The 23,708-nt window shown below is 31.2% G+C and overlaps 1 protein-coding gene across 4 annotated transcripts in view; it reads left to right on the top strand.

Annotated features, from left to right (window-relative positions):
• The first annotated feature begins 2,700 nt into the window (after nucleotides 1–2,700).
• Nucleotides 2,701–23,708, top strand: part of LOC124420761 (protein Wnt-5-like) — a 128,123-nt gene continuing 107,115 nt past the window's right edge. The window contains exons 1-2 of one of the 4 annotated variants that reach the window (XR_006941361.1): nucleotides 2,701–3,160; nucleotides 5,217–6,190. The gene's annotated coding sequence lies outside the window, so the exon portion shown is untranslated. Of the gene's footprint in view, nucleotides 3,274–5,216; nucleotides 6,191–6,876; nucleotides 7,087–23,708 lie in introns of those variants that run through there. The other 3 variants (XM_046954856.1, XM_046954855.1, XM_046954853.1) reach the window with 3 other exon arrangements.

Genomic DNA, 23,708 nt, shown 5'->3' with positions numbered 1-23,708 from the left:
CCTGTCTATTGCGTATCTAGTTAAAACGGATTATGTTCTTCGCAGAGCGTGTTGTTCCAATTGGGAACATAGGGCCTCAACGATTGCGTTCCATTATTCTTTATATATTGCCGCATTCTTTAACTCGCTCCACGACTTGTTGGCCTTTATTATCACCCTGTCCAGTTGTCTGTTACATGTGTGACTTAGATGGCCTTTCCTGTGGCTTCGGATTGTAATCTTCACAGAGCGTGTTCAACTGGTGTCTGTGAGGTTTGTTCCCAAAAATTGCGTGTTTCTGATAGTATTTGGCCCAAAAAGTTTCAAAATTCAGAGTAGGCAACAGTTAATGAAGACTTACATTGCATTCAGATCATAACGTACTGAGTTCCATGATGTACACCCGTACAAGGCAATTGATTCCACGCAGCTGATGAATATGTGCAACTTAGCGCGATTGGATATATGTGTAAATTCCATACATGTCTAAGTTACCTGTATGCCTGATGGGGTTTGTTCATGCGATGTTTTCCACATCTTCTGAAGAGCCTCCGTTCGTAGTTATTATGCTGCCCAAGTAGCAGAATGACTGAATGTTTTCTATATGCTGTTGTAGCGTTCAACTGCTCGTGTTGGTTACATTGATCCTCATGACCTTGGTTCTTGGAATATTTATTCTGAGACCACATAGTGCTGCCTCAAATTCCATATCGTTCAATTTCGACTGTATGTCATTTATGCTATAGTAGGGATATGTCGTCTGCGTAGTCCAGAACTTGGAGACGACCGTTCAAGCGTCATGTAATGACTCTTGTTGTTGATGTTACTCTCGCCGATAGATTTATAGCAGAGAAGATAGTGCGCACCCTTGACGAACTCCTTTATTGATAGCTATAGCGCGTTTCGTTTCCTCATGTAGTATGCGACATGTAGCATTCTTTGTGAAGCCCTCCGATTAGAGATAATTTTTTCCGACACTCCTTAACAGTGAGCATTCCAAATGACACTGTGGTGTATGGTTTCGAATGCCTTTTCAAAGTCGAATAATGCAAGGTATAGGGGTAAACGGCCATTCGACAGATTGTTCCGCAAACTGTTTGTTGGTACGGAAACCAGCTTGTTCGTTTCGTTGTTCACTGGACTTCGATTCGTTCAGGTGCGAATTGAATGCCTACGTTGGCGATCAATTAGGGAATTATACAAGGAAGAAAATGAGAAACGAACGACAATCGGTTGTCATGGGAACGATCTGCCGATTTAGATGCCATATTCATTAACAATACCTTAGCTCAACGATATATATTGATCTGAGAATGTCTTTCTGTCTCATTTTCCTCGTTGTCTTTTTTCCTAATTGATCGTCAAATTAGGCATTCGATTGGAAAGGTATTAAGATAGCAGTTTCATGAATCTGTCACTCTTATTACCTGATTGATCTAGAGAGAGAGAAGATCATCTTCTTATGAGGATCTCATTCTTGATTTTATTCCCCATGTTTTGGTTACACAAAAAATCGATATAACTAAATGAGCCATGACAGTTCGACCAATGTCTGCAGACAGAAGTTCATTATCTGATGAGGATTTCATTGTTGTTTTTGTCCCACGAAAATGGAAAAATGTGAAAGAACAATCTCTACAGAGACGGTGAACATGAAGTGGACTAGGATAACAAGCCTCATTAGAAGAGAGGCGTTAGCTTAACATGTAAGCTGTTATTATGATTATCGTAGCATTAGAAGAAAGCCACTGATTAGACTTTAATGAAAGGTTTGACGTTTGATCAAGTAGGATTTTTAGTTTGTTATTTCTAGAAGAGTCGAGCTTAATAACGAGTAATTATAAAAGTCGTTGTAAATAACATGAAAAACGTATAGGTAACGTTTCTATAGCTCCACGGGCTAGAGGACAAATGTATTCGAAATTAGTTATATAACACATTATTAGTAAGATGTTATTAGACTACTTCTATGTAAACCAGACTATATGTAGTAGTTATTGAAAAGTATGTTGTTAGGAAAGTAATTACAATTATTAATGAATTGATGAATTTATAATTAATTATATAACACATTATTAGTAAGATCTTATTAGACTACTTCTATGTAATCCATAGGATATATAGTAGTCATTAAAAAGTATTTAGTTATTAACTAGTTTTTGTTGGGATTATTTCCTTATTAAAATGTTTCCTTTTCTATTTTCTTTGTTAAACGAAAGTAATTTCATTTTAGCGCCATTATTCCGCAAATACATATTACTGTCATACGCAAACGACTTTGAAAGCCGACAATAAGAAATTCTAAAGATGTTATTCCTATTTTAACATAAATCCTATTTTCCATAATAAATCCTTCTGCAAACTGTCGAAAAGCATTAAAATTTATACTTGAAAAACAACTTGTTCTTGGCATGAGCAAGCAGCAGTAGACACATTTAGTGCTAAATAATAACAAAACCCACATGCAACATGCCAGCTGCATGATGCACATTTTTAAACAGAGAAGGCAACAAGAAAACTATATATGTATATAGTAAAATATACACCACATAACAAAACAAATCGGGCAACATTTTTTGTTACAGACTCACAGAAAACGAACGCAGAAACTCACCACTTTTGTGCTAACAGCCGAGCATATGTAGCAACAACAACAATAACATGAGACATGCAGACGATTGTTCAAACATGTGAAAACAAGTTTTATTTAGTTGTTTACAAACAGAGCAAATGAACGGTTGTAAAACGAACGAATAACGGAATTATAATGATAGAAAATATTTTTTTTTTATGAAAAAATAAGAAAACGAAAACACAAATAGATTTATTTTTGCAAAAAATTTAAAAATATTTTAGTGAATTTGTTGTTGCCAAACAAATTAAAGCAAAAACAAAAAGTTGTGAATGAAAACAAAAAATTTTTGAAATTTATAAAAAAATTGAAAAACGCGCGGTTTTTCCTTTAAATTGTATCTCTAAACATTTGCTCTTTTTGCTTTTGTAACGTTCAAATCGTACTACTTAATGAAAACGCTTTAAAAGGGTTTTTTTTATAGTTATTTGTTGACGGTGGTGTTGTTATTGTTGCTGCAACACTAATTACCGCATGTCGCGTTCGTGTACAATTTCATGTTTTTATGTTCATTTCACATACGCATGAGGATTCATTCCGGTGATTATTGTACGAAAAATGTTCAAATTATTTGTTCTGCTTCTTATTTAAAAATACTACTACTGATGTCTGCTACTACGACTGCTGACTGACTGGCTGACTGGTTGGATGGTTTGCTGCAGGTTGGTTTGTTTGGAAGATGGATGATGAGGTTGTTGCTGCTGTGGTGTGACTGCTTGTTTGGTTGCATTGCACGCGTTTGTAGAACTACTCATAGATTTGCATGTCTGTTTGTCTGTCTGTGTGACTACTTGTTTTGGTCTATCTGGCTGGCTGCATGAATACTTAAATGAAATGAATGGCAGGGCAGAGTGTATCAGCTAAAGGATAAAGTTGAAACATGATAGCAGAACATTTTTGTTACCCTAGTGTTCATTTAAAATACAATAAAATCCCATTTGCCAATACAAATATAAAATCGTATTTGTGCTGTATAAAATAACCAGGAGATTTAAAACGCTTTTACACATACATTCTCTCATACATAAAAAAATATTCACGTAAATAAAATTTAAATAAATGTTATTTTTTTTCTCTCTCTCTGTGTATGTTTGTATGTATGCACTTTGCCAAAACAAATGCCTGCAAAAAATAAGGATACAAAAAAATTTTGCAACCAGCCCAACCATTAGCAGCAGCAGTAGCAACATACATACATACATACATACATACATACATACATACATACATACATACATACATACATACATACATACATACATACATACATACATACATACATACATCACCAGCATCAACATTCTCATCATCATCTTCATTGCAAAAATATACACGACAACAACAACAATAATAATAACAATAAATAATATTTCAGCAATCAGTATTTTAAGGAATTGATTCCTTAATACTTGTGTGATATTACTTGATAAGAATAAATTACATTTCAAAACAAAAGTTTGTTAATAGTGATTGATTTCAACTGTTAAGTCAGTTTTTCTTATAAGAAAAACTAATATTATATTTCGGGAAATTTCTGTAGAAATTAGCTACAACTTAACTAAAAGCCAATTGGAATTTCATAAGATTTTAACTGAAGAACAAAACAAAATTTTGTTGGCTTTCTGCTGGTTTATGTTTTTTTTTTGATTTCTTGGGATCGCCTATTGCTTACAGTGTCGGTTCTTGGCCATCGCTATTTAAATACATCTATGAATAAAATACAGACCAGTAGGACTGGTCGAACATACATTACCATAGGTCTTAGATGGAAGATGTATCTACTATCATTGAGTTTTGTAATAATTCTTAGAAAATTCTAGTTCAGTTCTAGTTAAGTTCTAGTTCAGTTCTAGTTCAGTTCTAGTTCAGTTCTAGTTCAGTTCTAGTTCAGTTCTAGTTCAGTTCTATTTCAGTTCTAGTTCAGTTCTAGTTCAATTCTAGTTCAGTTCTAGTTCAGTTCTAGTTCAGTTCTAGTTCAGTTCTAGTTCAGTTCTAGTTCAGTTCTTGTTCAGTTCAAGTTCAGTTCTAGTTCAGTTCTAGTTCAGTTCTAGTTCAGTTTAAGTTCAGGTCTAGTTCAGTTCTAGTTTAGTGCTAGTTTAGTTCTACTTCAGTTTTTTTCAGTCCTAGTTCATTTCTATTTTAGTTCAAGTTCCATTCTAGATCAGTAAATATGTCTATTAGTGGTCATTAGTTAGCAAATTCTATTTAACAACATGTTATAATTGGCTTCTGCACCTGATGCTTAAAGAAATGTAGTAAATATGTTTTTATTAATAGCAATTAAATCTACACATTTAAAGTTCTGCTATGTAACCTTAGTTATTATCATTACTGTTGCTGTATTTGTTATTGTTGTTGTTGTAGAATCAAAAGGATATTTTTTCATGCACAAAATTTTGCAAATACCTATTGTTGTTATTTTAGTTGTGAAATCTGTAACCAAAGAACGAACGGATAAATTTTGCCTGGTAGACAAACGAACGGACTTAAGCGTACACGTGCATTTTATGTTTTCGTCTAGGGTTTGACGCTTTATTTAACCCACCCCTGTATTTTGTCACACTCTCTCATACTATTTGCTTTTATTTTTTTCTTCATCTTTCAGTCGTTTTTTATTTCAAAGCTGGTATTAAAGGCAACTGCAACAAATATTTTTGTTTTTTATGGTCCAATAACAAAAAGGATTAAATCTCCCAAAGTGTTGAGCAACGACAAGAAATACGAAAAAAAATCTGGCAAAAAAAATAGACTGCAATTGCACACGCAAGAATTTAAATGCATTGCTGCACAAATGTAATCAATATGAATGGAAGGAATATAAAGTTTAATTAAAATAAATATCAAGGTTCAAATAGAATAATTCAAATTAAGATATATTAAACAAAGGGTGAAATTTGAAAAAAAAAAATTAAAAATATATATATAAAATAAATTTAAAAAAAATATTAAAGTGAAAATATCAAAAAATTTTCAAAGTTAATAGAAATGCAAAAAATATAAAAAAGTTATGTGAAAATATTTACAAAAAATAACAGTGATTTTTTTAAATTTAATTAAATCAATACAATTAGCACTCAAGTGCAGATTTCACAAAAAAACATAAAATAAATCTCCACATATTAAAGAAATTAAAAAAAAATCTATTAAAACCTACAGTGTAACGAAAGTAAAGCAAAATATCATAAAAAATAATATTTGAATATTTCCAAGTGAAGAAAAATCTGACCATAAATTAAATATAAAATAAAAAAAAACTCACACACAAATTCAAACCAAAAAGTCTGCTTAATTATAATACACTCTCTACCTTTTCGAACATATTTCAACCATAATTTGTTATACTTTGGGTTTATTTTTCAACGTGTCTACAACAAATTATATTGCAACACGCCATCATCACCAACAGCCAATAATAACAAAAGCAGCTGAGGAGCAGCAACAGCAATAATTTTGCAACATTATCAACAACAACGTATTTAGCCTCTGGTTATGCAAAAATTGTATTTTATTATTATTCACTCAACAAAATTTAAAACGTTTTTACGTTGTTTCGTGAATTTCCTGCAATAATTTTCCAAATTCAAAACAAAAAATAAAAAGAAACATTTATTGAAAAAACACTCGTATAAAAAAAAAAGAATTTATTAAACATACAAGTGATTTATGCCCGTAACAAGGATACTGTGGTTGGTTTTTGTTTAATTAATGTAAAATATGAAAATAAATAAAAATAAAAACAGCCACTAAATAATTTAAATCATCATTATAAACTTGCGAAAATGGACGGCATATGTTAATTAAATATATAAAGGTAAATTTATTGTATTGTATAATAGGTAGAATTATCTACAAACCTATAGAGTAAAGTGTTCGATAAAATAATAGGATCGCCTTTAATTTGGGTCTAGTTGAGTTCTAGTTCTTCTCTAGTTCAGTTCTAGTTCAGATCTAAATCTCTCTTAGTTCAGTTCTAGTTCAGTTCTAGTTCAATTCTAGTTCAGTTCTAGTTTAGTTCTAGTTCAGTTCTAGTTCAGTTCTAGTTCAGTTCTAGTTCAGTTCTAGTTCCGTTCTAGTTCAGTTCTAGTTCAGTTCTAGTTCGCAACAGCAATAATTTTGCAACATTATCAACAACAACGTATTTAGCCTCTGGTTATGCAAAAATTGTATTTTATTATTATTCACTCAACAAAATTTAAAACGTTTTTACGTTGTTTCGTGAATTTCCTGCAATAATTTTCCAAATTCAAAACAAAAAATAAAAAGAAACATTTATTGAAAAAAACACTCGTATAAAAAAAAAAGAATTTATTAAACATACAAGTGATTTATGCCCGTAACAAGGATACTGTGGTTGGTTTTTGTTTAATTAATGTAAAATATGAAAATAAATAAAAATAAAAACAGCCACTAAATAATTTAAATCATCATTATAAACTTGCGAAAATGGACGGCATATGTTAATTAAATATATAAAGGTAAATTTATTGTATTGTATAATAGGTAGAATTATCTACAAACCTATAGAGTAAAGTGTTCGATAAAATAATAGGATCGCCTTTAATTTGGGTCTAGTTGAGTTCTAGTTCTTCTCTAGTTCAGTTCTAGTTCAGATCTAAATCTCTCTTAGTTCAGTTCTAGTTCAGTTCTAGTTCAATTCTAGTTCAGTTCTAGTTTAGTTCTAGTTCAGTTCTAGTTCAGTTCTAGTTCAGTTCTAGTTCAGTTCTAGTTCCGTTCTAGTTCAGTTCTAGTTCAGTTCTAGTTCAGTTCTAGTTCAGTTCTATTTCAGTTCTAGTTCAGTTCTAGTTCAGTTCTAGTTCAGTTCTAGTTCAGTTCTAGTTCAGTTCTAGTTCAGTTCTAGTTCAGTTCTAGTTCAGTTCTAGTTCAGTTCTAGTTCAGTTCTAGTTCAGTTCTAGTTCAGTTCTAGTTCAGTTCTAGTTCAGTTCTAGTTCAGTTCTAGTTCAGTTCTAGTTCAGTTCTAGTTCAGTTCTAGTTCAGTTCTAGTTCAATTCTAGTTCAGTTCTAGTTCAGTTCTAGTTCAGTTCTAGTTCAGTTCTAGTTCAGTTCTAGTTCAGTTCTAGTTCAGTTCTAGTTCAGTTCTAGTTCAGTTCTAGTTCAGTTCTAGTTCAGTTCCAGTTCAGTTCTAGTTCTAGTTCAGTTCTAGTTCAGTTCTAGTTCAGTTCTAGTTCAATTCTAGTTCAGTTCTAGTTCAGTTCTAGTTCAATTCTAGTTCAGTCCTAGTTCAGTTCTAGTTCAGTTCTAGTTCAGTTCTAGTTCAATTCTAGTTCAATTCTAGTTCAGCTCTAGTTCAGTTCTAGTTCAGTTCTAGTTCAGTTCTAGTTCAGTTCTAGTTCAGTTCTAGTTCAGTTCTAGTTCAGTTCTAGTTCAGTTCTAGTTCAGTTCTAGTTCAGTTCTAGTTCAGTTCTAGTTCAGTTCTAGTTCAGTTCTAGTTCAGTTCTAGTTCAGTTCTAGTTCAGTTCTAGTTCAGTTCTAGTTCAGTTCTAGTTCAGTTCTAGTTCAGTTCTAGTTCAGTTCTAGTTCAGTTCTAGTTCAGTTCTAGTTCAGTTCTAGTTCAGTTCTAGTTCAGTTCTAGTTCAGTTCTAGTTCAGTTCTAGTTCAGTTCTAGTTCAGTTCTAGTTCAGTTCAGTTCTAGTTCAGTTCTAGTTCAGTTCTAGTTCAGTTCTAGTTCAGTTCTAGTTCAGTTCTAGTTCAGTTCTAGTTCAGTTCTAGTTCAGTTCTAGTTCAGATATGGTTCAGTTAGAACTTCAGTTCTAGTCAGATTAGACTATGGACTAGACTAAAGACTACTCTATAGACTAGACTATAGACTAGACTAGACTATAGACTAGACTATAGACTAGACTATAGACTAGACTATAGACTAGACTATAGACTATACTATAGACTAGACTATAGACTAGACTATAGACTAGACTATAGACTAGACTATAGACTAGACTATAGACTAGACTATAGACTAGACTATAGACTAGACTATAGACTAGACTATAGACTAGACTATAGACTAGACTATAGACTAGACTATAGACTAGACTATAGACTAGACTATAGACTAGACTATAGACTAGACTATAGACTAGACTAGACTATAGACTAGACTATAGACTAGACTATAGACTAGACTATAGACTAGACTATAGACTAGACTATAGACTAGACTATAGACTAGACTATAGACTAGACTATAGACTAGACTATAGACTAGACTATAGACTAGACTATAGACTAGACTATAGACTAGACTATAGACTAGACTATAGACTAGACTATAGACTAGACTATAGACTAGACTATAGACTAGACTATAGACTAGACTATAGAATAGACTATAGACTAGACTATAGACTAGACTATAGACTAGACTATAGATTAGACTATAGACTAGACTATAGACTAGACTATAGACTAGACTATAGACTAGACTATAGACTAGACTATAGACTAGACTATAGACTAGACTATAGACTAGACTATAGACTAGACTATAGACTAGACTATAGACTAGACTATAGACTAGACTATAGACTAGACTATAGACTAGACTATAGACTAGACTATAGACTAGACTATAGACTATACTATAGACTAGACTATAGACTAGACTATAGACTAGACTATAGACTAGACTATAGACTAGACTATAGACTTGACTATAGACTAGACTATAGACTAGACTATAAACTAGACTATAGACTAGACTATAAACTAGACTATAAACTAGACTAAAAAACTAGACTGTAGACTAGACTAAAAAACTAGACTGTAGACTAGACTATAAACTAGACTAAAAAACTAGACTGTAGACTAGACTAAAAAACTATAGAAAAAAACTAGACTAAAGACTATAGACTAGACTATAGACTAGACTATAGACTAGACTATAGACTAGACTATAGACTAGACTATAGACTAGACTATAGACTAGACTATAGACTAGACTATAGACTAGACTATAGACTAGACTATAGACTAGACTATAGACTAGACTATAGACTAGACTATAGACTAGACTATAGACTAGACTATAGACTAGACTATAGACTAGACTATAGACTAGACTATAGACTAGACTATAGACTAGACTATAGACTAGACTATAGACTAGACTATAGACTAGACTATAGATTAGACTATAGACTAGACTATAGACTAGACTATAGACTAGACTATAGACTAGACTATAGACTAGACTATAGACTAGACTATAGACTAGACTATAGACTAGACTATAGACTAGACTATAGACTAGACTATAGACTAGACTATAGACTAGACTATAGACTAGACTATAGACTAGACTAGACTATAGACTAGACTATAGACTAGACTATAGACTAGACTATAGACTAGACTATAGACTAGACTATAGACTAGACTATAGACTAGACTATAGACTAGACTATAGACTAGACTATAGACTAGACTATAGACTAGACTATAGACTAGACTATAGACTAGACTATAGACTAGACTATAGACTAGACTATAGACTAGACTATAGACTAGACTATAGACTAGACTATAGACTAGACTATAGACTAGACTATAGACTAGACTATAGACTAGACTATAGACTAGACTATAGACTAGACTATAGACTAGACTATAGACTAGACTATAGACTAGACTATAGACTAGACTATAGACTAGACTATAGACTAGACTATAGACTAGACTATAGACTAGACTATAGACTAGACTATAGACTAGACTATAGACTAGACTATAGACTAGACTATAGACTAGACTATAGACTAGACTATAGACTAGACTATAGACTAGACTGTAGACTAGACTGTAGACTTGTCAGTAGACTAGACTATAGTCAAGACTACAGACTAGACTATAGACTACACTTTAGACTAGACTTAAACTTGACTATAGAATAGACTATAGACTTGACTTTAGACTAGACTCTAGACTAGGCTATAGACGAAATTATAAACTATGCTATAGACAAGACTATAGACGACTCTTTAGACAAGACTATAGAGTAGACATTAGGCTTGACTATAGGCTAGACTTTAGACTAGACTATATACTGTACTGGCAATATGGTGTGAAATTAAATATTGTATCAAGTAGGGTGTAAAGAATTATTACTTAAACCCTTAAAATTTCTGACCCATCCCAATATGATCATTTTCATACCTATTTTTTGTTGTTTTTTTATTTTTCATAAACATCTGTAATTGTTTTTTTTTTTTTTTTTTTGCTAAACGTTTTTTCTATTATTATCCCTTTGGCCAAAACTGTCAAAATATATTTTTGTTGTGTTTAGTCATATTAACACTTACATTGTCACATCGAATTTTTTGTGTTAATGAACCCCGTGGTGCTATAGAGATATCACATATTTTTTTTTTTGGTCAAGACTAAAATTATGCAAGTAATAGTTGTACACTCACACATACACGCATGTTGTTTTAGTTAATGAGTTTAAGTTGTGATGTCAACAAATATAATTTTTGTCAGTAATATCATTTTACCGCGTGCTGTTTTTGAATTTGTTTTAGTTTTTCTTGACAATTTTTCTCTGAACATATGGTGTGGTTATGACACATGGAGAAAGTCAAGCATTGGTATTGAAATTGAAGATTTTAGTTATAATTTTATGAAATATTTTCTTTATATTTTAAAGAGTTTTCATTTCGTACTTGTACATGTTATTTTTTAAAACTGTCAAAGATGTCATTTTCAATATGACAGGTAGCAAATTGTCATTATGACACCTGTTTGTTTAGTGTCTACATTTGTTGTCATCTCTTGTCATTAGTTTAATCTATAGTTTTAAAGAGTTACTTAGTGAAAACACCTGTTTAAGTAGAGAATCTATAATTAATTTTGTAACTATTTTTCTACTGGGGATTTTTGGTGAAATTTCTTCTTTGGCAGCTATGAATCATGTAAGAATATTTCAAAGAAAATTTTCTATACATTGTGTTTAGAAATTTGTATGTAAATCTTAAAAATTTAAAAATTTAGATTTACATAAAAATAAATTTAAGTGTTAATTTGTGTATTAATTTTTTTTTAATTGAATAACTTTTCATTATGATATTGTATATTTTTTTAAAGTTTTATTAAATTTTTTTAAAAAATATATACAAATAAATAAATTCCTTTAAGCATATTAAAAGTATTTACTTTTAATTAAATTACATGTGCACATATGTATATCGAGCAAAGGAAGATTATATAAAAATATTATTTTTTTCTTTCTTAGAAATTGTTGTTTTCTAAATCAATATTTTTAATTGCAAAATTTCTAAGTAAACAATATGAAAAAAGTTTTTTTGTTTAAAACTGTTTTATTCTGAAGAGATCCACATGAAGTAGTACAATTGTTAAAAAGTGTAGTTAAGCACAATTTTAAGAGAATGTCTAAAGAGTTTGCCAAAAGATTTGATTTGGGATCTAGAATATATTTTAACGGGTTAATAATGAACAACAACAGATTTGGGCCAAGATTAATTTGAGATATCTTTGTGGGGTCGCTGAAGAAGAGTAAATTTTTGCTGTTTTAAATCAAAGAGTAAAATCGGGAAAATGTCCATGTTCTTCACGTAGGACCAAAGGAAAAAGATCTTTGTGCAAACTCTGAAGAGAAGTAAATTTCCGCAGTTCTAAATCAAGGAGTAAAATTGGGCAGATGTCCATGTCCTATTTGGACGAACAGAGGGGGAAAATTTTTTAAAATTATACACTCCTCGTACCAATTGGACACCAACGTGTTTATAATATTTTAAGAACATCAGTTGTTAAAGTATGTACGAATAGTTGTCAATTCAACAACAAAACTATAAAAAATTCACCATGTTATCAAATCAACAAAAAAACAAGTAAGAACTTATTATCGGTCGAGGCCCTACACCTGTATACGAATAAAATATAATTTAGTTTTCATAATAAATAATTTAAATTGAATTGTAACTTGCCATTTATTGTTTAATGAAACTGTGGATATTTAAGTAAAATTTTGATGAGGGCTTTTTAAAGGGGCTAGGGTCAAATGAGGCCCTCTAAATATAAAGTTCATCAGGGTCATCAGTACTAGTATAGAACTTGGTTTTGCTTCTTTTTGTCGAGATACGAGTATATTAAACATAATTATGAACATAAAAGCCCTATTGGGCGGGTACAGTTCTATGGGGCCTAGGTGAAATAATGGACCGGTATTAACTATTTTCAATAGGCTTTGTCTATAGTACCATAAAAGATGATGTGCCAAATTTCATTGCATAGAATACAAGGTTTACATGGACAGACGGACGGACATAGCTAAATCGACTCAGAAAATGATTCTGCGCCGATTGGTGGGTATAGGACCAATATTATTGTGCGTTACAAACATTAGCAGAAACACAATATACCCTCCCCACTAAAGTGGTATACGGTATAACAAGTATGAATGTGTAGACGAACATGGCCTACCATACGAAACACCCTACACCAGTCAGTAAGTTTAAAATGTTTACGACTTTTTTATAAAAATAAAACATTTAAATTGTTTTTTACATTAATTTCACCGATTTCAACCATTTTCAATAGCGTTCGTCCTTGGACCAAAAGTGACAACGATGCATTGCCAAAATGGCACAAAACATAATTCAAAATGACAACAATACGTTGTTGCAGTGACAGCGATGCATTGTTGAGATAACAATGTTTGTAGTCAAAATGATAACAGGGTGTCATGCTATGTATAGACGGTTGTTACATCTTACAACTTTGGCAGTAAAATGTGCAGAAAATATACAGTGTAATCTTACAAATTTTGTCTTCTAATATTGTCAGTAAAGATTTTTCTGACAACGATGCAAAGGAAAATTTATAAATTCATTGTTATAGATTTTCTGAACATTTTACTGACAACGTTGTAAGATCTGACAACTGTGTATTACGGATTTTATACAAAGTTTATACACATCCGTTGCTTAAATGTTAACAAATGTGGTTAGCTCACTTTTGACAACGAACTGACAATCAATTTTGTTACTTTTCTATCGGTTTTCTTTCCTTTGCCTACAAATTTTGTGCAAAATATAGAGCTTTATGTTGAGAGTGTCGAAATTCGATGAATCCAGTAGATTCATATTTATATCGAAGAAAATCGTAAAAGCGTAAAGGGGGATTATTTTGATCGACAATTTTAAGAAGTTTACAAAGTGTGACCTTAATAATCATCCCATTTTCAATGTAAGACTACTTTTAAACGAAATGGAATATTAAGTAAATCTTGTTCAAGATTCTAAAGTGTAAAAAGTTTATCTCTGGATTAATTCAATTGTCAATTTTGAACGTTTAAGAAATTTTTTGTCTGTATGATCATTACATACAGACAGACGGACGGAAATAGCTAAATCGTACCTAAAGACGTAAACGGAAGACCGAAGTAAGAATCCATGAACAGGCAGGGATACACTGTGCAAAATCTTGAACAGAGTTTTTCCCGAACATACATGGACAATGAAGTAAAATTTAATGGTGACACTTGTAGAAGATACCTTACATATCTCTCCATCTCCATCTAACCCAGCACCGACATATTCATAAGAGAAAAACATACGATACCCCTACATTATTTATGTATTATATACAATTAACACTTACTCATTTCCAACGCTTAGCCTTTCCTCTCTGGGGTATCGGTTGTTATCGACAACAGTACCGAATTATAGATTTTGTCGTACATCAGTACCTCAACACACTCTTCCTGCTAATTTAGGTTTAAACCACTTCCTGAATCCTGAGGGAACCTAAACCAAATGACCAGCCAGTCCTACGGTCAACTGGCCATCAGATTATGTGGATAATTGGTTAGACCCCATGTCAAATCATTCCAAGGACTAGCCGAGGAGTTGCAATATAGTAAAATGTAACACATACATATAGGAAACATGCCCCGGGGGGACTTTAGCCGTCTTACTATAGTGATCTAGGGTATAAAGTTGTGCTGAACTACAATACTAAAACAAAAGATTTATGTGAGATTTATTAAACTCAAATTATTATTGACCTTATAAAACGCTATTTGTTTGCCGAATGGGTTTCGACATGTTTGAAGAAAAAGAGTTCTGTAGTTTGTTAGTCGCAAGTAAGAGTTTTGTATAAACGAACAAGAACAAGTAAATTATAGAATATAGTTTAATAATCATCGAAGGCATATATAATGAAGATGTTTTTGTTATTCTCAAAATACCCGAGTTGTCTCTCCCTGACTCTTATGCCTGCAGTGTATTGAAATAAATCCATCAAACCCCTTTATATGCATATCGAAATTTATAACTCCCTGCAGAGAGAGAGAGAGAGAGCGCACTCTGGTTCATAGTTAAAACTGTTTACTTCCCACATTTGATCGGTTAGATCTTTATCCTTCTTACATAAAGCTCCCGAGTTTCATAATAAGTTTTCTTTCTTTAGAGCATCTGTGTATTTTGAAAAACTCAACTAATCTTTAATTAATGCATATAACATTTAAGGCTTCAAAATATCATTGGATTTTGTCAAACAAATGAAAAAAAAGTCAAAACTACATTTTTTGTGATTAAAAAATGAATCCAATTTTCATTATATGAATGTATCTTATAGTTTGTCGGTGTGCATGAGTTAGTGTGTATTACACAAAATTAACAATCAACATTATTTTGTCACCTGTCAAACTAAATTCATTCATTCATTTATTTATACACCAGTATGCCAGGCAGGCAGGCAGGCAGGCAGGCAGGCAGTCAGCCAGCCAGTGAGTTAGTTAGTTGCTAGAGCAGCAGTCATATATACAAAGCACACTGGATATTGTTGCATTGGATTCACATTTATAGTCATCATCATAGTCATCAGCACCGTAGTAGTAGTAGTCGTAGTAGTATGATGTCTCAGCTGTGCCTGAACTTTGTATTCAAGAGAGCAAGAAGAGTGTGTGTATTTTCAATTCATGTCTGTCTATCTGTCCTAACATACATACAAAGTTGTACGAGGTTGTAGCAGATGAACACTGGGTATTAGCTAAAAAACTAGACTCATATATAATAACAACAAAATAAAAAATAACAAACAGAAAAAAATGGTGCATGTTTGTTTGTAGTCTGCCAAAAGATCATACAAAAGACTAAAAATTCAATGTTCAGACCAAAAAAAAAAAACAAAACACACTAAAATGAACGAAAAAAAGATAAAAAATATAAAGAAAAAACACACATTAGATACTATTGACTTTACAGTTTGTTGCTGTCATGTTTCCTTTTTTATATATTTATACGACTGTTTCATTCATTTACTGGGGGACCCTACACTATAGCTTTCCGAAGTCTAGGTGGGTTTGGACAGCTGCATGAATTTTAAAGGAATTAGCAGATTATTTATAACTTGTTAGGAAAACGTTTTTCTCCTCGTCCAAAAGCTTTTTTCGAAAAAAGCTTTCTTTTAAATCATCATTCCTTATCAAAGGTTTTTTCTACAGAATAATATTCCTTTAAAGCTTTGTAAACTTACACCAAAAAAATTTTCAGAAAAAGTTTTTTTCTCCAGTAAATTTTTAAAGTATTTTTAATTTTTTTCTCGAAAAAAGCTTTTAAATTAGCTCTTTTCGAGAAAAGCTTTTATTAAGTAAAGTTTTTTTCAGAAAAAGTTTTTGTTTCTCACTAAAAGTGAAAAAAGTTTTTGTAAGTAAAGCGTAAAGTAAAGTTTTTTCACCAAAAAGTCAATTTTTTAAGTTTATTTAATAATTTGAAATTTTCGGAGAAAGCTTTTTTATATAAAGTTTTTTTTTCACCATAAAGTAAAATTTTTAGAAGAAAGATATTTTTCACCAAAAGGCAAATTTTTTAAAGTTTCTTTAATAATTTAGAAGCTTTTTTCGAAGAAAGAGCTTTTTTTAGAAAAAGTTTTTTTTACACCAAAAAGTCAATTTTTAAATTTTTTTTTTAAATAATTTAAAAGCTTATTTTTGAAAAAAGCTTTTTTTAAACAAAGCTTTTTCTGCTTAACCTTACAATCATAGAGAAGCATAATTATGACTATTATAAAACAAATATTAAAAAGCTTTATTCTAATATCTAAAAGCTTTTTGTAAACATTTCATTAATGTTGTTTTTTAATAAGTTTATTACAAACAAAAAAGCAACACATAACGTAAGATTTAAATAATTTGAAAGCTTTTTCTTAAAACAGCTTTTATAGCTGAAAAGAGTCTTTAGCTTTAAAACTAAGATCACATCGAGGTTTGATAGCCGCAAAATAAATGAATTAATGTTATTTATTTTTTCTTTTTAATTTTAAAGCTTTTAGAAGCAACTTTCTAATTAAATTTAAAGGGTATAAAAAGCTGCAAAGGAAAACGTTTATAAACTTTATTGAATTTAATTTTAACAAAAAAAACTTTGTTACAAAACAATAAACATTTTGTAAAAAGCTTACGAAAACTTTTGATAAGGAATATTTTTGCAGCTTTTACCTAAGAATAAGCTTTCGTTTGAAAAAAAATATATATTATGTAAATGAAAAGTTTTTTTAAACACTTAAAAGCTTTTTTACTAAAAAGCTTTTTAAAATGTAATGAAAAGTTTAAATGTTATGAAAAGCATTTTCTTAAAGTTTACAATAGCTTTTTACTAGATTTTACAGAAACTTTTTATAACGACTTAATATTTTTCAGATTTGTCATAAGTTGGAGCTTTCACTTTTCTTCTAAAAAGCTTTTTAAGTGTAAAGCTATTCATTACAAAAACCCTTTGAAAACTTTTCAAAAGCTTTTTACTAGAAATTTGTTATTTTCTGATTTTACAGAAGCTTTTTATACGGATGTAATTTTTTTCCAGGTTGGACATATGAAAAAACTTTCATTTGAAAAAAGAGCTATAGATTATATAAATTAAGATTCTTAAACACTTCAAAGCTTTTTTCTGAAAAGCTTTTTTCAAAAATGCGTGTTTAAGTATAAACCTATACATTATAGAAAGCCTTTGAAAGCTTTTCACAAAATATTTTTTTTTCATAAAAAGCTTTCTTAAATGTTGCTTAACAAAAAAGCTTTTAAAAAATGCTTAAAATAAAGTATTAAAATCCATTAAAGCTTTTAGGCAAGAGACTTGAGTTTTCTTTGTAAACATATTGTAAAGAGTTAATTTTCTTTTCAAAAAAGCTTTTTTAAAAGTTTTTAACAACACGTTCTCATAATGCTTATAAGGTAACTCTATATTAATAAGCTTTTAATGTATCAAAAAATGTTTTTCTTAAAACACATGCTGTGTTAATGACTTTTTAAGCTTTTTAAGAATTTATGTTGTTTCTATTGAAGTGTGTACAAAATTCGAGTTTAAAGCTCCTATTCCTGTCGCCTTTTCTACTTTTTATTTGGCAACATGCAATTGCATTTAAGTTTTGCTTAAAACTGACTATTTGTCCATTCGTTCATGACTTTGTCTATCCGTTGCAATGGTTGTCATTCTTTTTGACCGTGTGTCTGTCTGTCTGTCTGTCTGTCTGTCAGTCTGTCTTTCACACACATTTATTTCTGTTTTTGTTTTTCATACGACTTGTCTAACAAAATATGTATGGGATGTTGGCATGATGCAGCCAACGACGAACTTACTACAAACGTATCTTGTAACAATTTCCAACTATGTTTGTAGCATGTTTGGCTATTTTTGTTAGTACAAGTTTCATTAAGTTAAATCACATTATTACATTTATTTTTCTATAATCTTCTACCGACAGACATATTCTTTTCATATGTATATTAATTTTTTCTTTATATTTTTTTTCGAACTTAGATTTCTTCCTTGTCGAATTCTTACCTGACATATACTAGTCATTTTTGCCTTAATGTGTAATGATTTTTGCTGTTTTTGCAACATTAGTAATTTACTTATTCCTTTTCTTGCTCTCCGCCAAGAAAATAGAACTTAATATTTTATTCATAACTTTAATGAAAATTAACATGATTACTTACATTATATTCATGCCTTACGTAGGATTTGCTTGTTATTTTGTTGTAAACATACAATTGTGAGTTTTGTAAGATAGTAAATTTATTATGAAAATTAGATTTCTTCAAATTTTTATGGAAGATTCTTGATTTGTAAATACATACATATGTGTTGATGCAAATGCAATATGAAATTATAAATTGATTGGATTATTTGATATCAATCTTAATCAAAAGATGGTTGATTACGCAGTTACATTGAAAATGAGAAAATATCTCGGATATGTGGAAATATTTCCGAGATATGCTGTATTTGCATATATTGCAATGTTCTGATGCGAGATGTGTTAATTAGTTAGTAAGTCACTTTGTTAGTTCTGAACCAAAACTAAACTACAACTGAACTAGAACTGAAATAGAACTGAACTAGAACTGAACTAGAACTGAACTAGAACTGAACTAGAACTGAACTAGAACTGAACTAGAACTGAACTAGAACTGAACTAGAACTGAACTAGAACTGAACTAGAACTGAACTAGAACTGAACTAGAACTGAACTAGAACTGAACTAGAACTGAACTAGAACTGAACTAGAACTGAACTAGAACTGAACTAGAACTGAACTAGAACTTAACTTGAACCGGACTACAAAACAAGAATAGATCCGTACCTTAGAATCGAGAATGGAGCTTTTAGTGTTTTGTCATTCACAACCGCTACCTAATCATTCTGGTTTGTATCGATTATATCAAAGGCCCCTATACTAAAGGCGGCCGAACAACTTCATATTGAAATAAAATTGGGTTAAAAGCTTTTTATATTAATGTGTTTTAATACAAATTTTCAATGATTTGCAAGTGCCTTAAAACTTCTAACAAAGGCTCATTTGACAGTTGTGGTGATTAAGCGATTGACGGACTTTTAAAACACTTAATTGCTGTCAACTCTTTGAACGGAATTTCATGATTTAAAGGGTGTTAAATTATAAATGTGTTCAAATAAGCTTCTTTTTAATAAATTTCGAACAAAATAAAAAAAGCTTTCAATGAATAAAAACAAAGACATAAATATCATTATTATTTCCGGCAAAGTCTCTTTAAAATGTTAAAATAAAAAAAAATATTTTACAGTTTTTGTATTTGATTTTTGTTGTTTGTATGTTTGTGCATGTATAAGTATATATTTTTTTTGTTAATTTATCGTTTATTCTTAAAAGCCTTGTTGTAATATTGCTAATTTATTACCTGTTTGCCTTTCATTGGCCATAATGAACCTACTGTTTAAACTACTGTCTGTCTGTCTGTCTGTGGGTTTTTATTTCTTTAAGGTAATTTGCTTGTGTCTGAAATAAAGTTACCACACACTTTTTTTCAGAACAAAAAAAATATTTATACAAAAAAACTGAATAATAAACAACCATAAATGATGATCATTAAAATGAAACGAAAATTAAAGGAAAAATGTAAATCTCTGTTTTAGTTCTTCTACGTTTTTATTTTTGCATTTAAGTATCAGTTTGAGTGTTTGGCAAAGAAATTAAAAAAAGATTTGATTTTAAGTGCGCTACTGTTGAATAAAGTTTGTTTTATAAAGATGGTTACTTAAGCACTTAAGCAATTGAGAGGCTTCAATTTTACACTTTTTTGGTAAGCAGAGAAGAAAGTTTGCTTTTAGAAACTTGTAGAGAAAAGGTTTTTATAAAAAAATGTATTTATTTATAGTAATATTCAATTGCAGGGTATATGAAATTCGTTGTTGACCCCTAAAAGAAGTCTTACAGAAACCTTTCTCATCTTTTTGTTATATTTAAATGATTTGATACCATTTTTATTTGTTGCATCTTGTTGAAAAATGTCTACACATTATTTTCGAAAACGCAAAGAAAAAAATTTAAAGACTTAAAGTCTGCAAAAAAGATTTAGGGTTTTTGTGCTTTATTTGCATGTTTTGTAATCACCTGGAAAACAAAGACACTCATTCACTTAACCAAATGGTTCAAAGCAGTTCCTAGCAGTTTTAAAAGGTATCAAGGTATCGTTTTTCAAAAATAGTTTTCCCAAATTAACATTTGATAAAAGCATTTTTGTATTGATCGACTATGATCCATCCATATTGGTTGGACTCAATGCTATTTGAAGTATCGTATAAGATATATACTAATCGATTCAAAACACTGGACAGCGAAGGAGGTAGTTGGCTTTTATTTAGCACAGAAACAGATGTTTCTTTTAAACTTCCTGATCAGTACTTGCTAAACTGTGAGCCATTATAACGAGTACTACCTATTCTATCGAATAGATAGCATAGATATATGTAGTCCTAAGACCTATAAATGGTTTCCATACAAAGTCGTACCAGGTTCTTGAATAACGGACATTTCATAAGCGGATGACGATACAATACACAATAGGACTATATTGGATCTTAGGTCATTAATAGCGGAACCACTTTCGAAAACTTGTTCTTCGCTAGCAAGAACGAATACCGACAGTTTTGTCGGTAATTGCGATATACAGACAGTCAACTGACACTAGCAGCAGAATGACGAATATTTTGTCATATATTCCAAGAGTTCAAAATCGCAGTAAGCTCCATGCTAAAAGTTTGAATCTACAAAAGAACAATACACAATCGCAGCATTTACTGATTTTCAGTAGGCTCCTTGCTAGATGTTTGAATCCACCAAATAACGACACACAATCGCAGCGTTTACTGGCCTTCAGTATGCTCCATGTTAGAAGTTTAAATCTACCAAATAACGACTACTGCAGATATTATTCTCATTCTCTCTCAATATCCGGCTCTGATGGAATTCAGTTTCAAAGCGATCGATTCATTATAAACTCTACGATATCAGGCCATCCAAACTAAGTTTAGAATGCAAATATCTTATCATATAACCTACAAATATCACGTGTATTCCTAAAACTTTCAAGAGCTACGAAACAGATCACCAGAAGTAACAGTCTACTGGTCATTCGAACTTCAAGCTAGAAGATTGCATGTAATAACGAGGAGGGAGGTACAGTGAGAGTGAGAGAGGGAGCGAGGGGGAAAGAGGAAATATATCATTCACATCATCTCTCAATGCGCTTCTTGCAAGAGTTAACGGAATTATCTGAGACAAATACCCGCAAGGTATTTAAGGTGTCTATAAGAAATAGACAATTTAATGGATTAACGAGGAGGGAGGTACAAAGAGGGCGAGAAAAGGAGAGAGAGGGAAATAAAAAAGAAGATTAACGGCATTATCTGGCCTCAATGGATTAACGAGGAGGGAGGGGCAAAGAGGGCGGGAAATGGAGAGAGAGGGAAAGAGAGAAGATTCACATGCTCTGTCAATGCTTCTTGCAAGAACTAACGGCATTATCTGGCCTCAAGTGCCTTTCTGATCATGTGAACTCGATATTCATGATTTTATACTAATTTGGATCAGTATAGAGTAGATTGTTCTCTAATGTTCATGATCATGGAATTATAATCTTCGCGATAGAGCAATCAAACATTACTGTTGTGTTCTTCTGTCGGGATAAAATGCTTCCTCATGATCGCATTCTTTTTAATACAGATTTGGAGACGAGTGTCTAAATAATTTAAAGAGTAGATTATCCTCTAATGTATGTCAAAAATCAGATGTAACCTATCTCACAACTAGAAGATCACTGTTTTGATCTGCTTTTTAATGATTTCAAATGGTTATGCAGTATTCGATCAGTATCTTTTAGTGATCGAAAGAGTAGATAATCCTCTAATGTATGTCAAAGATCAGATGGAATGTTTCCCACAACTTGTTTTCTGTTAGCAGAAGTCACCCAGAAGTGTCTTCTCTTCGATAAGGCGATCAATCAACTGTTTGCGAATTTAATCACCAAACTATCGATGATCCAAAATTACTTTGGGATAAACTGTTTCTAAATAAATTTCAGTTTTAAAAGATAATATTACAGATCTTTCCGAACTACAGGAACACTACAGCCACAAGAACTACTACAGAAATAAAAACAAACCACATTGAAACAAAAACAGACATAAAGAGAGAAAACAAAAAAATCACCTCAAATAAATCATGTCAATATTCTGCATACAAAAGAAATGAAGAAAATGTTGTAAACAAATCATACACACACTTATTTATGCAAATCCAGATATGAGTACATTCATATAGTATTTGTAGGTATGTTTGAAGATATATGAACTTCCATCAAAGTACTTAAATGCCACACACATGTATGAATATTGCCTCTTATAAAACTCCTCCATTGAAGGAATTTTACAAAAAAAAACATAGTAAAACGATAAAGAACTATTACTCGGTATCGTATCACACATACTAAGTGTGGACGAGTGAATGTACATCTGGTCATAATAATATGCATAATATGCAAAAATAAAATGCATATTTTTAATACACAAAAACATACACACATACATTTACAGTTATTTGTGTAAAGTAATGTAGACTTTACAGTTTTAGAAATATTGAAAATATTGTAAAATTATGTGATAATAGGAAATACAACGCCGACTATCAGATACCCTACCACCGAAACGTGTTTCGAACTATAGACTATAGACTGTTCTATAGCCCACACTATAGAATGTTCTATAGTCCAGACTATAGACTGTTCTATAGTCAATATTGTATACAGTTTTGTAGTCAAGACTATGGAATGTTCCATAAGCAAGTATACAGTTCTGTAGTCAAGACTATAGACTGTTCTATAGGCAAGACTATAGCCTGTTCTATAGTCAAGACTATAGACTGTTCTATAGTCAAGACTGTAGACTGTACTACAGTCATGACTATAGACTGTTTTATAGTCAAGACTATAAAATGTTTTATACTCAATACTATAAATGTTTTATAGTCAAGACTGCAGACTGTTCTATAGTCAAGACTGTAGACTGTTCTATAGTTAAGACTACAGACTGTTCTACAGTCAAGACTATAGACTGTTCTATAGTCAAGACTATAGACTGATCTATATTCAAGACTATAGACTGTTCTATAGTCAGGACTATAGACTGTTCTATACTCAAGACTATGGACTGTTCTATACTCAAGACTATAGACTGTTCTATAGTCAAGACTATAGACTGTTCTATAGTCAAGACTATACTATTCTATAGTCAGGACTAGAGAATGTTCTATA

Source organism: Lucilia cuprina, chromosome 6 (genome assembly GCF_022045245.1).
Source record: "Lucilia cuprina isolate Lc7/37 chromosome 6, ASM2204524v1, whole genome shotgun sequence".
Lineage (NCBI taxonomy): Eukaryota > Metazoa > Arthropoda > Insecta > Diptera > Calliphoridae > Lucilia > Lucilia cuprina.
This window is presented reverse-complemented; position numbering and strand designations above follow the sequence as displayed.